This window comes from Prionailurus viverrinus, chromosome B3 (genome assembly GCF_022837055.1).
Source record: "Prionailurus viverrinus isolate Anna chromosome B3, UM_Priviv_1.0, whole genome shotgun sequence".
Classification (NCBI taxonomy): Eukaryota; Metazoa; Chordata; class Mammalia; order Carnivora; family Felidae; genus Prionailurus; species Prionailurus viverrinus.
In genome coordinates, this window is record NC_062566.1 from 112,974,139 (window position 1) to 112,989,076 (window position 14,938).

A 14,938-nucleotide genomic window follows, 5' to 3' on the forward strand; every position below is an offset into this window, starting at 1 on the left:
CCTTGTCAAATATTCATCCACTGTTTACATGTGGATTTATTTCTGGGCACTCCCTTGGTCTATGTGCCTGTTTTTATGCTAATACCATACTGTTTCGATTACTATAGCTTTGTAATATAGTTTGAAATTTGAAATCAGGTAGTGTCATGCCTTTAGCTTTGCTTTTCTTGCTTTAGACTGTTTTGGCTATTTAGGGTCTTTTGTGGTACCGTATACATTTTAGGATTCCCCCCCCCCCCCCGTTTCTGTGAAAAATGTCATTGGAATTTTGACACAGATTATGTTGAATCTGTAAATGGCTTTGGGCAGCACGGATACTTTAACAGTATTAATTCTTCCAATCTATGAACGTGGGATATCTTTCCATTTATTTGTGTCTTCTTCAATTTCTTTCACCAATGTCTTGTCATTGTCAGTATATGGATCTTTCACCTCCTTGGTTAAATTTATTCTTAAGTATTTTGTTCTTAAGTATTTTGTTATATTTGAAGACTTTTCTTCAGATGCACCTGAAGCTCACTGCTTATACTTCCAGATGGTTGTTCCCCAATGCCTGACCCTCAAGAAGCTGCTGGTCTCAGAAATGCAGGGCTCCCCTTAAAAGGAAGACCCCCTTCCCATCCCCCGTCTCTCAGTAAGAAGCCCATCCTCTACCTGTTCCAAACAGCTGCAGCCAGCTCCACGAAGATGCTTACACCAAATAAATCTGGGAACAGAAAATTTTCATATTTTAACAAATGAAATAACTGGGGCATCTAATGAAATTACATTTTACTCATTAGGTTAAGTGTGGTTTCCTTTGGTTGCAGGCTTTCTTCCAGGTTTTGGTGGCACCACTTTTGTGACTTAGCCCCAGGTAATACATATACCTGCTTGGGTACGTCCCCATTAAGCAGAAGGGTCTGAGGGCTGGGACCGTTATTTTATCAATTTCTAGTGCTTGGCAGAGGGTCTAACACAGGGTAGGTGCTAATTATTGTTAATTGGATGAAAGAACGAATATGTCCATTAGTCAATATAGAATGGTGGGAAAGGAGATTTGTCTTGGGAAGGAGACATTAAAGTTCAACCTGTGACCCATCTTTAGAAATCTTTAGATATTTTATTTCGAGTTTTTGTTTTCCTGGTAACACTACACAATTCAAGAATAAATTATTCTTGATATTGGTTACATTGACATTGCACACTGCTCCATGGTGACCATCCAGTACCAACAATGTTGTTCTATTTTCACCTGCAGTTTCCTGAGTTTTTAACCAAATATCCAATTTCAAAGATCCCACATTAAAGAATGTCTTCAGTTCAAGTTACCCTTTCTCATTTTCTATCTTCAACCTCTTCCTCTTTTCCCCAAGAACGTCTGCAGAGTTAATTTCTCTTGAAAATTCTTTCGTGGTGTTCCAGATACGAATGATCATAAAATACTCCAAACACAGCATGTGGTGTAAATGTTGAATCGATTAAAATGACGAGGTTAGTCACAATATCCCTGACGATCGCTGTGGCCCATTTTAATTTAGAGGGCGCCAGCTACACGTCAGCGAGAGACTGAAAGCTACCGGGCAAACCACTCCGGATCAGGAATCCCTAAGACAACCCTGACGCCGCTGAAGTTTCCAGACGCGGCCAGCTCTCGGGACTGACAGAAGGAGCCTCCGCATCGCCGAGCCAGTCTGCCAGTTTTCTCGGCAGCAGATAAAGTGCCAGGAATTTCTAGGCTTTCCCTTCCTCGGGCAAATCCCAGTCTGCACCGTCCGAGGCGCACAGGAACAGGTGAGCCGAGAGGCGGCGCCCGGGGGACGCGCGCAGGTGCCTGGGCCCCGCCCGGCCCCGCCCGGCCCCGCCCCGGGGACCTCCCGGCCCCGCCCCGCCCCGCCCCGCCCCGCGCCACTCCGCTCCAGGCCCAGGTGCCGGCGCCCAGGTGCGCGCGGCGCGGGGCTGCAACTCTGCCCGACACCCGACAGCGGGCGCCGCTGCGGCGGTTCGCGAGCGGCGGAGCTGAGCTGAGCGGCTCCGGGAGTTGGGGCAGCTCCTGCGCCCGGCCCTGCTCGCAGCGAGAGCTCCGCCCGGCGCCGGCATCCCCCAGCTGCGGGAGCTGGTGGGCGCCGAGGGGGCGGACCGACCTCCGCGGACCCCGTCGGCCTGGGGCGGGCGAGGGGCGAGCGCCGGAGATCCCGAGCGCCCCGCGCCCCGGCACCATGCGACCCGCCGCGCCTCCTGGCCGGCCCCGGGCTTCGCTCTCCGCTCCCTAAACCCCGCGCTCGCCACCGCGGCAACTCGCAAAGACAAGGCGGGTCGCCGGAGAGCAGCGGGGAGACCGCCTCCGACGTCCCCTCCGCCCCCCAGGGGCTGCCGGTGCCTCGTTTTCCGGGCTTCTCTAGCTTTACCATGAACCTGGCGCAAGCTTGGCTTTAGGAGAAATTCAGAAGCCGGAGGGGGAGTCAGTGCAATTCTTTGGTTGCTAAGGTAATTGTAGTTGTGACAAAAACGGGCAGGAAACAATTGGGGGAAAAGAGGTTTTAAAACGGTAGACACCCTCCCCCCCCCCCCCCCACCTTCATATGTGTTGATTTCATTTCATCTCCTGGGTGTGGATGCTGTCCATTTCGGATGCGTGACAGGTGTCGGGCTGTGCGTGTGTGTGCAGTTTGGGACTGTAGAGGCACGAGCTTACATAAGTGGTTAGGCAAGCTGGCGTGCGGACTTGTGTGGGATGGGTGCAGGTCTGCATATAAATCATGTTCCTGGGTTTCTGGGTGCGAAGCGCTCAGTGACTGGGGCCAGCGAGCAGAGGGTACGTGCTCTTAGGTACTTCCAGTCTTCCGATGCTGTGATCGCAGGTGGGGCACCTTTACCCCAGAAGCAGGCGTTCATTAACTTTTTCTGTGATAAACCTCGCCCTTTTGCGGTTTGCCAGAAGGAGCGCAAGCGAGTGGTGAGGTGGGGAGGGCAGGGGTGGGGGCGGGGGTCTGTTCTTCGGGAACTGCGGCAGGAAAGAGAACGGTAGGTAGGTATTGGCTCTCAGAGGGCGACCGCTAAACTGTTGGCGTGAACAGCTCGTGTTTACCGTCACCGTCAGGCTGTAAACGTGGCCCGGCGAGACGGAAAAAAGTGACCCAGAAAATTTAATTTTGTTCAGAATGAAAGATGCTTCTTAATTTTATTTTGTTATTCGTTTTTAATTTGATGGAGCAGGAACGTGATTTGTTTCTCTCTTGTTGGGAGGAGTGGCATTTCGGCCTTACAAATTGAAGATATTTTGGGGCTTGTTGTTGGCTTGGGATTGTTCCCTCAGCATTTATCAATGCTTAGAAGCTGGATCCGCAGGTAGTTTGTAATCGATACCTTTTAGCAACCCCAAAGTAAAACTGCAAAAATAAGCAGTCTTAGACCAAGCCCAACATTGGACCCTTTTCTCACCAGAAGGGGATGAGAGATGGAAGACGAAGAACCAGGCTTCTAAGTGTCCGGATGGAGTTACAGACGGAGCCGCAAGTTTGTGTATGTTGTGTCAGAAAGTGCTTGAAGGGACACTGTTAATAGGTTTGGCTTCCTATGTTAACAGCAAGGCTTCTCTAGATCACTTTTCATAGGCGGATGGGTAATTCCAGGGAGTGGGACCTGGGGGTTGGAGAAACTTTCTGTAAGCTGTACATTCTTTATCATGATGTGTTCTTAGTCTTATTAATTTGTTAATTTTGCAATGGCTGAGACTGCTCTGTGACAGAAAGTAAGCAGAGGACTGAGGGACATTTGAGGCTCTTTGGGGATGCGCTTCCGTAAGTGAAAGCTTGCATGCTAAGCAGCCAAACCCAAGATAAGAAGTTCTTTCTGAGTTCCCTGATGGTACCGTCGAGCCAAATTGTTGCATAAGTATGGTGATCTTAGATACTATAAATGTTGAGGTATTATATATATATTATATATATGTATAATATATATTACATTATATGTATAATATAGTATATATTACATTATATGTATAGTATATATTACATTATATGTATAATATAATATATTATGTATTTACAATATAATATATATTATATATGTATAATACAATATATATATTATATATATATGTATGTATTCCCCCCCCCCCCCCATAACTCATTCTTTCCTGAAGGCATCTGTAAATTCTAGAAATATCAGCTATTGTGGGTATTTTGGTACAAAAGGTGGCCACTAGGATTTCCTTTTTGTTTTTTAATTTCTTTAATGTTTGTTTATTTTTGAGAGAGAGAGCGAGCGAGCAGGGGAGGGGCGGAGAGAGAGGGAGACACAGAATCCAAAGCAGGCTCCAGGCTCCACACTGTCAGCCCAGAGCCCAACGCAAGGCTCCCACCCACAAATCTTGAGATCCTGACCTGAGCTGAAGTCAGATGCTTTACCGACTGAGCTACCCAGGTGCCCCAGTATTTCCCTTTCCGTTGCCATCGCATTGGTTAACTTTACTTCCATGTCTCCTTTAAGAGACTTTAATTAACAGTGAATTTTATTTTGCTGAGAGTTTTAGTAAAACAGTGCTAGTTCTTCTTCAAGCGATAAATCTGTCTTATCAAGTGAAACATTACAGCAGTGCTTTTGCGGCAGAAATGTCTCTTTAAATGAGACAATCCTTATTTATCTATTTTTTTTTTATGATTCATTGATTAAAAGTAACCAACATAGATATTTTTTCAATGAGCAAACATTTCTTGAGAAAGGAAAAAAAAATTAAAGGGTATTGGGGACAGTGAAATTTGCCAGTAATTTTGGATGTCTTTTTTCCCACAGGGACAGAATTTGATGTGAAAGTAGGAACCTTCTGTTTCTTATTTCTCTGATATTCTCCCATGCATTTTGTCCCCTGCACTCCTAAGACTTTGCCAGGAATTGCTGAACATTCTGTTTTGTGCTAAGGGTTAAACATCAGGGCGATATGAGTAAGGAGCTATGTGTCATATCAACGTTTTTCAAAAAGGATGCTCTTAGAGATTTCAATAAATGTTTCCTTAGCTTCACAGTTGGCTTAATTCACAGTGCTTTGAACCTAGGAAAGCATTTAACCTCTTCCTTTTCAGTGCCAGCTAGAAGGAAGATATTTCCTGAATTTCATCTCATTGCAACATATGGCATGATATAAATAATTACTACACACACACAGTATCCTGCTGTATGGAGAGAAAGGGAATTACAAAATAAACCTTCGTGTTGAGTGATTTGGAGGTAACATTTGAAAGACAAGTTTTACCTTTCTTCCTTGATTACCAAAGTAATATATAACCATTGGGAAAAGATTCAAGAAAATACAAAGAAAAAAGATTTGTAATTCTCCCATGGATGGTGAACCACAGTTGACATTTCTGCATGCTGTATATTCCTCCAGATTTGATTCTGATCACATTATTAATTGTATTTTTTAAATTTTTAATTAAAATTTTTTTCTTATTTTAGAGAGAACAAGCGATTGCGATGGGGGGAGGAGCAGAGTGAGAAAGAATTTTAAAAAAAAAGTTTTTTTAATGTTTATTTATTTTTGAGAGAGAGACAGAGCACAAGCAGGGGAGGGGCAGAGAGAGAGAGGGAGACACAGAATCTGAAGCTGCCTCCGTGCTGACAGAGCCTGACACGGGGCTTGAACCAACAAACTGTGAGATCATGACCTGAGTGGAAGTTGGACGCTTAACCGACCAAGCCCCCCAGGGCACCCCAGAGAGAGAATCTTGAGTAGGCTCCACACTCAGCATGGAGTCCAGCATGGGGCTTTATCCCATGACCTTGGGATCATGATCTGAGCAGAAATCGAGTTGGACACCCAACCAGCTGAGCCACCCAGGCACCCCCATTCACTGTGTTTTTATACTTCTCTCCCCCAGCCTCCCAAATTTTCAAATCTTGTAAATGGAACTTGGATGTGCTAAAGGTTTAGTAAATTACTACTAGTTTACTGGATGATTTTGATAGAGGAGATTTAAATTTTTGTTAGTGGTTCTTATTTTCAAAGAGAGTAGTTCCTCTGTTTTTCCGTTTTCTTTGAAAAATGAAGGTTTTTACTTTGGTTTGGTAGTACTTGGGACTTCACATAAGATTTAGGGATTAAAGCATCAGAAAAGAAAAAGAACCTTGGCCTTGTGTAGGGTGGGGTGTGCATGCGGAGGGACGGATACCTGAGTTCTGGTTTCATTTTCTCCACCTCATGTGGCCTGTGGCCTCTGGGCCTCTGCTTCAAAAGATAAATGGAACTTTCAGCTTTAGTTAGTAAACTAACATATTTGTTGTTTTGACATGTGATGAGGATGATAGTTGTTTGAAGTGGGCTTTTTCAAACACAGGTGGCTCGGGGGTCAACCCCAGAGTTTCTGATGTAGTGGGTCTGGGATGGGGCCTGAGAATTTTCATTTGTAACAAGTGCCCAGATACTGCTGCCTGCACTGATCTGGGGACCACACCCAGAACTAGATGCTGTGCTCCTTGAGGGCAGAATCCCTGCCCTCTTTTCTTTGCATCCATCTGCCCTAGTGTCCCGCCAGGAGGTTCACTGTAAGCGTCGGTTTTCTCCGTGGGAAAAACTTTCTCCAGTAGTCAAGATAAAAAAGATAACCATCCAGAGTCTGGAGCCATTAAGTCTGTAGTAAGAGTCCTAATCAGTCATGAAACCCAGTTCTTCAAACTGCAAGGGAAGCAAAAGCGCTTACAAGTAGGTTGTTAAAATGAACATTAAACCTAATGAGTTACCTTAAATAACAGCTCAGAGTACCTGCTTGAAATGTTACAAACTGGAAGGCTCATGCATGCTTCACTGCTGCCTTCCGGAGACCTATAAGAGGCATTTCGTTTTCTACCACATATACGTTCCAAAAAGGGTGTGTATGTGTCTGGATTCACTATGAACTCTCCCAGCTACCAAAGCAGGTCAAGGAAACAGTGGCCTAGACTCCTCCCTCCAACCCCCGGCCAAAAGGTAGAACAATGCTCATTAGAACATCGCAAAATGGGGACCTAAGCTTGGAGAAAACATTAACCTGTGGGAGTCCCCAAAACCGATCAGTGGCATCACGAGAAATCAGATCCAGGCCTGCCTGACAGGAAAGGGTGTTCTTTACCACATTCCTCTATGGACACGGAGTGAATCCATTTGATGGCCGGGAGATTGCAGGGAGCTGAAATACCCCAGTCACAACTTTTGGTCATCCTGGTGTGGCTACTTCGTGACTAGAGAATTAATCCCCCCCCCTAGGCGTTAGAAACATAGGGTACAGAAAACCTCCATTTTTATGGATGGGAACTGAAAATGTAACTATTTGAATCTGGACAAAGTAGATGTTCACAAATGCGTTGTGGTGGAGACCCACTTTCTTGGCTTTTCTAAGTACTTAGGTAAAACCTTTAAAGGAAAAAGCCAACCTGTAAGTTTTTGCAGGGTAGAATTCTCTTAGCCTAGTACCTGCCCCACCCAAGAAGCTATTTTCATGCCTGGGGTGATGCACACCTCTAGCAAAGCCCTTCGAGGTGAGCTATGCCTGAACCGGCTTGAGCAGGAACTAGCAGAGGCAGCCCTCACTCTGAAGTGCCTCAGGCACCTGTACTGAGACCTGGCCAGCCCTGAGCCCTGACAGAGACCTGTGACCCGTGGCCCTTAAAGTAGGACAACAGGCAATTTAAAACCCCGTTGATTGTGTTTCTGAACCTCAATTTCCCCATCTGTAAAATAGGAATAACAGAATGCCCCTTGAAGGATCAGTAGCTGGGAGAAAATGACAACTTGCCTAGCATGCTGCACGGAGGAGGCACAGTGACCCAAGAAGGCGGACCCTGTCACACCAATTGTCTGTTTTCTAATAATTTTGATTACGAGTTGTTGGTTTGCAGCCCTGGAAGTTTCCCAGTAATCTGAAACCCACCTGGGTGCAGGAGGGCAAAGAGACCCAGGGAAGCATTCACTCCAGGTTGGTAGGTGGCAGCGTTAATTAGCAAGGAAACTTACATAGGAGCTTTGTCCGGAGCAGCTGCAAGATAAATAGCCCTCTCCGTGTGGCACCTGGGTGGCTCAGTCGGTTAAGTGGTGAAGCGTCCACTCTTGATTTCGGCTCAGGTCGTGATCTCACAGCGCAGCCTGCTTGGGATTCTCCCTCTCCCTCCTTCTCTGCCCCTCCCCCACCAGCACTCTGTCTTTCGCTCAAAATAAAAATCTCCGCCTTGAATTGCCTGCCAGGATCGTAGGGGTTTTCTAGGAACCTTAATGGCGTTCAGGTATGTGTTTAGTCCGGATGGAGCTCAGCAGCGCCTGATTCTCCCAGGGTTATGCCCTTGGAGGTGGCTCCCACTTTGGGAACCATGGGCAGAGCAGACATGCCAAGGACTGGAGAGGGGATGAGGAGCCTCTGAGTGCCCACGTCCCCCTCTCAGGTCACCCGGTGGTCCTGTCCTCTCGATGACCTCCTCCAAAGTGAGTCTGTGAGGACTTGCTTATATCAGCCTAGCATTTGAGGGACTCCCAAGTCCCTTGGAGAATCCTGCTCCAGAGTGCTAAAAGTGGATTTGAGAAGGTTCGTAGAAAATAGGTGGCCCAGACACTAGGTGGAGAGGGTGGGGTGGGAAGGATCTTCCTCTGCAGTAGCCAAAGATGGGTCTGTTTCCTTGGGCCTAAAGGCCATTAATCATTAGCAGGAAGAGAGGTGAAAAATAGGGGCTGCTGCTACATGGCTGTCTCTTAGGGCGGCTTGTGACCCATACTCGAAGCAAGGCTGTGCAGTGTTTTTCCTCTGTACCTTCGGGATCTCTTACCGTGTTTGGCAGGCTAGGAGTTGGGTGAACGTTTGCTGAGTTACTGGCTTGTAGAGTGGCAGCTCCGGTGGGTGAAAATGGGAGGGAGGATGAACTAGTATTGACAGAGAGAGATCGACTGGTCTGGGTGCAGGTACATGGGCTGGGGCAGGTGTGGATGCAAAGTACCCCATTCTTATTGTTTACTTGATTTTGCCTGCCTAGGTCACCTTGGATTTGTGATATACTGAGGCCCTCTTCCTGGTTTGTAATTATGCACTAGTATTTGTCTCTCCCTCTGCCTGTGGGCTTCTTAAAAAATTTATTTATTTTCAGAGAGAGAAAGAGAGAGAGAACGAATGGGGGAGTGGCAGAGAGAGAGGAAGAGAGGGAATCCCAAGCAGGCTCTGTGCCGTCAGTGTAGAGCCCAATGCGGGGCTCGATCTCACAAACCATGAGATCATGCTCTGAGCTGCGATCAAGAGCCGAACGCTTAACCGGGTAACCAACTGAGCCACCCGGGTGCCCCTGTTTGTTTGTTTGTTTGTTTGTTTGTTTTAACCATGATTTTATCCTGTACCCAGCACCAGACCACACACATAGTCAGTGCTTGAGAAAGCACTTGTTTTTTTCCTAAATAAAAAGTTGCCAAGCCTACAAAGCTATGGATCTGTCATGAAAGAGTGAAGTGATATTGTTCAGCACTTGTAAAGCTTTTTTGTAGATCACAGCCTTTTAAAAAGAATTAGGTGTAATTACTCCCATTTTATAGATGAGAAGACTGTGGCTGAAGCAGAGGTTTAGCCGTAAGCCGTAAGTCAGGTAGTTATTGAGTAGAGAGAAACTGAGGGATTTAGATTTAAATCTTGCCTGATCACAGAGTCTTGAGTCTGATGTATCACAAAATGGGGGATAGACAGAGACCCTACCCTCGAGATCACTTCAGTTGTCATGGAGAGATATTAGCAATAAATAGAAAATTAACAATGAAGGATGTTAAGTGACAGTTTAGGGAAAAAATGCATGGAATTTTGTAAGTCAGATTAGGTAGCAAATAGATGACAAAGACAGTAAGTGCAGTTCAGTGTGGAGAGAGAGCCTTGTAGCATCAGACCTGGTAGAGACAGGCTTTGAGAAATCGGTAGAAATTTCATAAGTGAAGAAAAAAGACAACAGCGAGCTTTGCAGGTGGAGGTATTGATAACGGCTTAGTAAAGCAATTATTGTTCTTCAGAGTAAGAACCCATTTTTTTCTTGAAACGTGGGGCCCTCTGACCCATTTTTGATAGAAACATGGGTACCAAATTCATGGGTACCAGGAGTTTTTGCTAAAAGCAAGATAAGCCACCCATGTATGATGATGAATGAATGACCCTGAACCCCAGGGTTGGGAAGCCATCAGGGACAGGTGAGGACTGTGTTAAAGCAAAGTCTATGTTCTTCTCAGAAAGCCCTGTTGTCGCCATCCATTTTTAATCATTAGCAACCAATTTTAATTAGAAAAATATTGTGTAGATGTACATTGCTCAATCCAAGCAAGACACTTGTTTGAGCTGGCTTTGTTTTTTATATGTGTGACCTCTCTAGAAGAAAGACAACAGCTTAAAAAAAATGTCCAATGTCTTTTTCCCTCAAGCTGCTACGTAAGTGCTACTGTGTTCAGATTCCAAACCAAGCAGGAAGATGCCATTATATTATTTTGCTGACCGTACATCCTAAAACAAAGACTGATTCAGCAGCTGGTCAAAATAGAAAGGATGCATTCACAAAGAATAAATTTATTGATTATATTTTAGATTTTTTTTTTTTTTTTTTTTTTTAGAGGAAGGCACTTTAACTTTTAGAATGGCACATAGTTTAGGAGCTTGGCTGCTGACTTCTGCTGGGACCCCGGGGTCTGTGACATTGGGCAAAGTAGCTTAACACCATTGATCTGCATTCTCCCCAAGTGCAGAATAAGGCTGAGAAATTGTGATTGCTGAGGGCATTACCGACGGAGAGATTGTTCCTGGATGTCTCTGGTTTAGTCAGTTCTTAGTTGGGCAGGGAGGGGGGTTCCTTCCCCAGGTCATGGTTTGTCTAAGGTCCTTGCCGTTTTTCCCTGCTTTTCGCCTGGCTTGTCCTCATCCGCAATACGTCCCACTAATGAACACCTTTTTCTAGATGATAATTAATCAGGTATGGCTCTTGTTACCAAGAAGTTTAAAATTCTGTGGGGAGGGGGAGGAGAAACAGGATGTGTTAAGATAAGCACACATAAATGGGATAGGGGAGAGACTATGGAGAGATTTCATTGAAGATGTTGAGTGGACAAATTGGACATTTGACAACCAATGGCTTTGGGACCTGCAGAGATGGGAGCAGGGGCCAGAGGTGGCCAGGGTGTGCTTGAGGCATTTCAGTTAAGTAAAAGTACAGGGGTGACAAAGTGTGCAAAGAATGTCCCTCTATTGAGAATCAGATCCTTAAAAACCTTTCAGGCAGGAAGTCTATGTTGGTGAACTTAAAACTTGAGGGGCAGCAGAGACAGGGGACATCTAGGTAGTAAGTGAAACCGTTTAAAATAAATATTTACATGTACCAAAAGTACAAAGAGAAAACAAAGTAGATTGTGAGTGACATTTTCCTCACCTTAGGTTGGTAACAGAGGTTGTGCCACAGCGAGTTTCTAGTTGTTGCCATTTTCCAGGAGATCACTCCTCGGCAGTGAAACGCTTGTAAGACGGTTTGCTTTATTAGAGCCATGCACGGTTCCCATGCAAATGGGCCTTTTCCTGTACTGTGTCAGGCTCTCTGTCTAGACATTCAGTGCCTTTTAGACTTTCTGACTGCCAGCTTGACCGCGGACTCCAGTAGCTTCCTGTGGCTCAAGGGTAAAGTGGATGAATCTTGGGATAAACCTTATTTAACTTGCTTGGCATAACTGATTAGGAAGCTCTCAGATGTCTCACCCCTATGCGTAGGGTATCAAGCTTCATGCCAAAGCATATGCTGTCAATTCCAGGTTTTCATTTCTTTGGCTTCCTGTAGCTTTCAAAAGCTTCTCTGCAAAAACCACTTCCCCTGCCTGCCATCTGCCTTACAACCTCCCTCCCTCACTTAAAAAAAATCTGTGTCTAAGCCCCAGTTTCTTGTCTTTTTAATTATCCTTAACGGGGAATGACCTGTTGGCTATGAACGACATATTTGGAAGTAGATTGGCTTAAGTTGAATTTTGCTTATTGGGAATCCTTGGTTGGGATAAGTTACTTGGGGTTGCGTTTGGACATGTTGTTGGCCATGGAAGATGGACAGTGATTGACAAGACTAGAAATTCAAATTGGGGCCAGTCTATTAGGGACTCGAATGCCACACGCATATAGCGGTGGTGATGATAATGGAGATGCAGGGCTTTCTGGCATATAGAAAAAGAAAAAAACCCAAAGAACTGAATTAAAGCAAATTTAAGCCAACTCAAGAAGAGGAACCTATGTGACTTCTACATCTGGGAATTCAGGCCTGGCTGGATCCAGAGATTTAAATAATGCCGTCAGCATTCTTAACTTGATACTTCATTGTCTTGACTTCCTCCTTTGGTGACACTAGAGAAAAAGAAGATGGTCACGAATATCCCTCCCCTCACATCCTTTTCACACTGCCCCTCACAGGGAACAGGGTCTTCGTTCTTCCAATGCCCTTCTCTCAGCCTCAGGGAAAGCCCCAGATCAGTCCCAGTGGTGCAGCTTGATCTAATCAGCATGTCCCGTCATACAGCATCCTCTGGCCAGAGTAGTCCACGGGCCCACCCTTCCCTAACAGAAGAAGGAAATTTGATAGCAAAAAATATACAGGGCAACCAGAAGTAGCTGCCTCAGTCTTCTAACCTGGCTGAAGAACTTTGGGTTTCATTTGTTGGGCAGTAGAATAAATGCAGAGTGTTTCGGCCACTGTTTGAGAGCTCTGAGATACTTTATAAGAGTTGGAAATTTTTCATTATCCAAAATAAAGGTTTTTTTGGATAACGCGAAAGATTTCCTCAATCGTGTGTTTCTTTTTTTTTTTAATGTTTGCTTATTTTTGAGAGAGAGAGGGATAGAGACAGAGTGTGAAGAGGGGAGGGGTAGAGAGAGAAAAACACCGAATCTGAAGCAGGCTCTAGGTTGTGAGCTGTCAGCAGAGAACCCGATGCAGGGCTCAAACCCAGGAACCACGAGATCGTGACCTGAGCTGAAGTAAAACACTTAACCTACTGAGCCACCCAGGTGCCCCTCAACTGTTTGTTTCTAATCTCGTTTCCTTTCTATACCAGCTTCCTCATTCAAGGATTACCGCTTCTGTTCTGTAGCTGCCGCACAAAGGCCAGAGTGAATGTATACAGTGGTGACATGACATCACCTACAGCCCTGCAGTTATATGTGCATGGCTGTACCTGAGACGGGTCAGTGCCACCTTGAGAACAGATGCTGTATCCTTCCCCCAGAATATTTGCGCTGTCCTTTTTTAAACATACAATTTTAGACGATAAGATACTCACAGAAGAGTACGCAAATCATTGCTCGATAAATTTTCGAGCAGTAAATACCTCCGCATTATCACTCCCAGATCAAGAGATAGAATGTTACCAGTCTCCCCAGAAACGACCCCATGCACCTCCCAGTAACTGCACCCCCACATTCCCTAGGGGTAACTGCTAACCTGATTCCTAATACCATGGTGTTCCACATCTTGAAACGTATGAAATATATACGGAATTATACACAGGTATACATACCGCCTTTTTTGTGGCTTCTTACGCACAGCATGGTTTGAGCCATCTGTGTTGTGGTATGGAGCAGTCTACTTTTTATTGCTGGGTAGCCAATCACTTTGTAATATCTTACAAATTGTCTATTCATCTGCTGTTTGTTGACAGGCATTTGGGACAGTTGCAGTTTAGGGCTGTGAGGAATAATGCTGCCGTAAACGGTTTTGTGCGTGTGTGTGTGTTGGTGCACAGATGAATGCATTTCTGTTGGATGTACATGGAAGGCTGGTTTGCTGGGGCACGGGATACATATGTCCAACTTTAGTAGATTCTTACAGAGTTTTCCTAAGTGGTTGTAACACTTTCTATTCCTCCTGTCACTTGATGAGTGTTTAAGTTTCTCTACATACGTGTCAGCACTTGGGATTGTTGGACTTTTTAATTTTAGCTTTTATGGTGGGTGTGCAGTGGTGTCTCATTGTGGTTTTGATTTGCTCTTGTTGTGCCTTTATAATTTTATTTTTGTCACTTTCACTTAATGTCTTGTAGTCGCTGTTCAAGTTGATTGTCTATTTTAAGATTGGATTGTCTTTTTCTTATTGATTCGTAGGAGGTTTTTAAAACATTTTTTTTTTATTTATTAAAATTTTTTTTTAAATATTTTTATTTATTTTGAGAGAGAAAGAGAGAGAGAGAGAGCGCATGAGCAGGGGAGGGGCAGAGAGAGAGGGAGGCACAGAATATGAAGCAGGTTCCAGGCTCCAAGCTGCCAGCACAGAGCCTGACGTGGGGCTCGAACTCACAGACCGTGAGATCATGACCTGAGCTGAAGTCGGAGGCTCAACTGACTGAGCCACCCAGGCGCCCCTGTTTTTTTTTTTTTTTAAACAAATTTGAATGCAAGTGTTTTTCCCAGTCATAGGTATTTAAAATATTTTTTCCCATTCTGTGGCTTGCTATTTAACTCTCTTTTGATGAATAGGAGATCTTGCTTTATTTATTTAAAAAAATTTTTTTTAATGTTTATTTTTTGAGAGAGAGAGACAGAGCATGAGTGGGGCAGGGGCAGAGAGAGAGGGAGACACAGAATCGGAAGCAGGCTCCAGGCTCCTAGCTGTCAGCACAGAGCCCGACGCGGGGGTCAAACCCACAAACCGCGAGATCATGACCTGAGCCAAAGTGTGACCTGACTGAGCCACCCAGGCGCCCCTGGAGATCTTGCTTTAAATGTAATCCAATCTGTTAACCTCTTCCTTTATGGTTACGTTTTCTGTGGCTGCTGAAGAAATTTTTGCTCATCCTAAGGTTGTGAAGTTATTTTTCCACTTTGCAGAAGCCCTGTTGTTATGCCTTTATATGTAGGTTGAAGATCCAGCCGAGGTTGATTTTTTTATTTATGGCATAAAAAAGAGATCCATATTTATTTTGTTTTCCATATGTATATCCGATTAACCCCTGCCCTGCCTATTG

General features: G+C 45.0%; 1 protein-coding gene across 12 annotated transcripts in view; it reads left to right on the top strand.

The window, feature by feature from the left end:
- The window catches only part of RGS6 (regulator of G protein signaling 6), a 629,079-nt gene that overhangs the window by 26,125 nt on the left and 588,016 nt on the right, over positions 1 to 14,938 (top strand). Inside the window, exon 1 of one of the 12 annotated variants that reach the window (XM_047862119.1) lies at positions 1,595 to 1,773. The exons of 9 other annotated variants lie outside the window; for them this stretch is intronic. The gene's annotated coding sequence lies outside the window, so the exon portion shown is untranslated. Of the gene's footprint in view, positions 1 to 1,594; positions 1,774 to 2,143; positions 2,467 to 2,771; positions 2,841 to 14,938 lie in introns of those variants that run through there. 2 more of the 12 variants (XM_047862118.1, XM_047862120.1) reach the window with 2 other exon arrangements.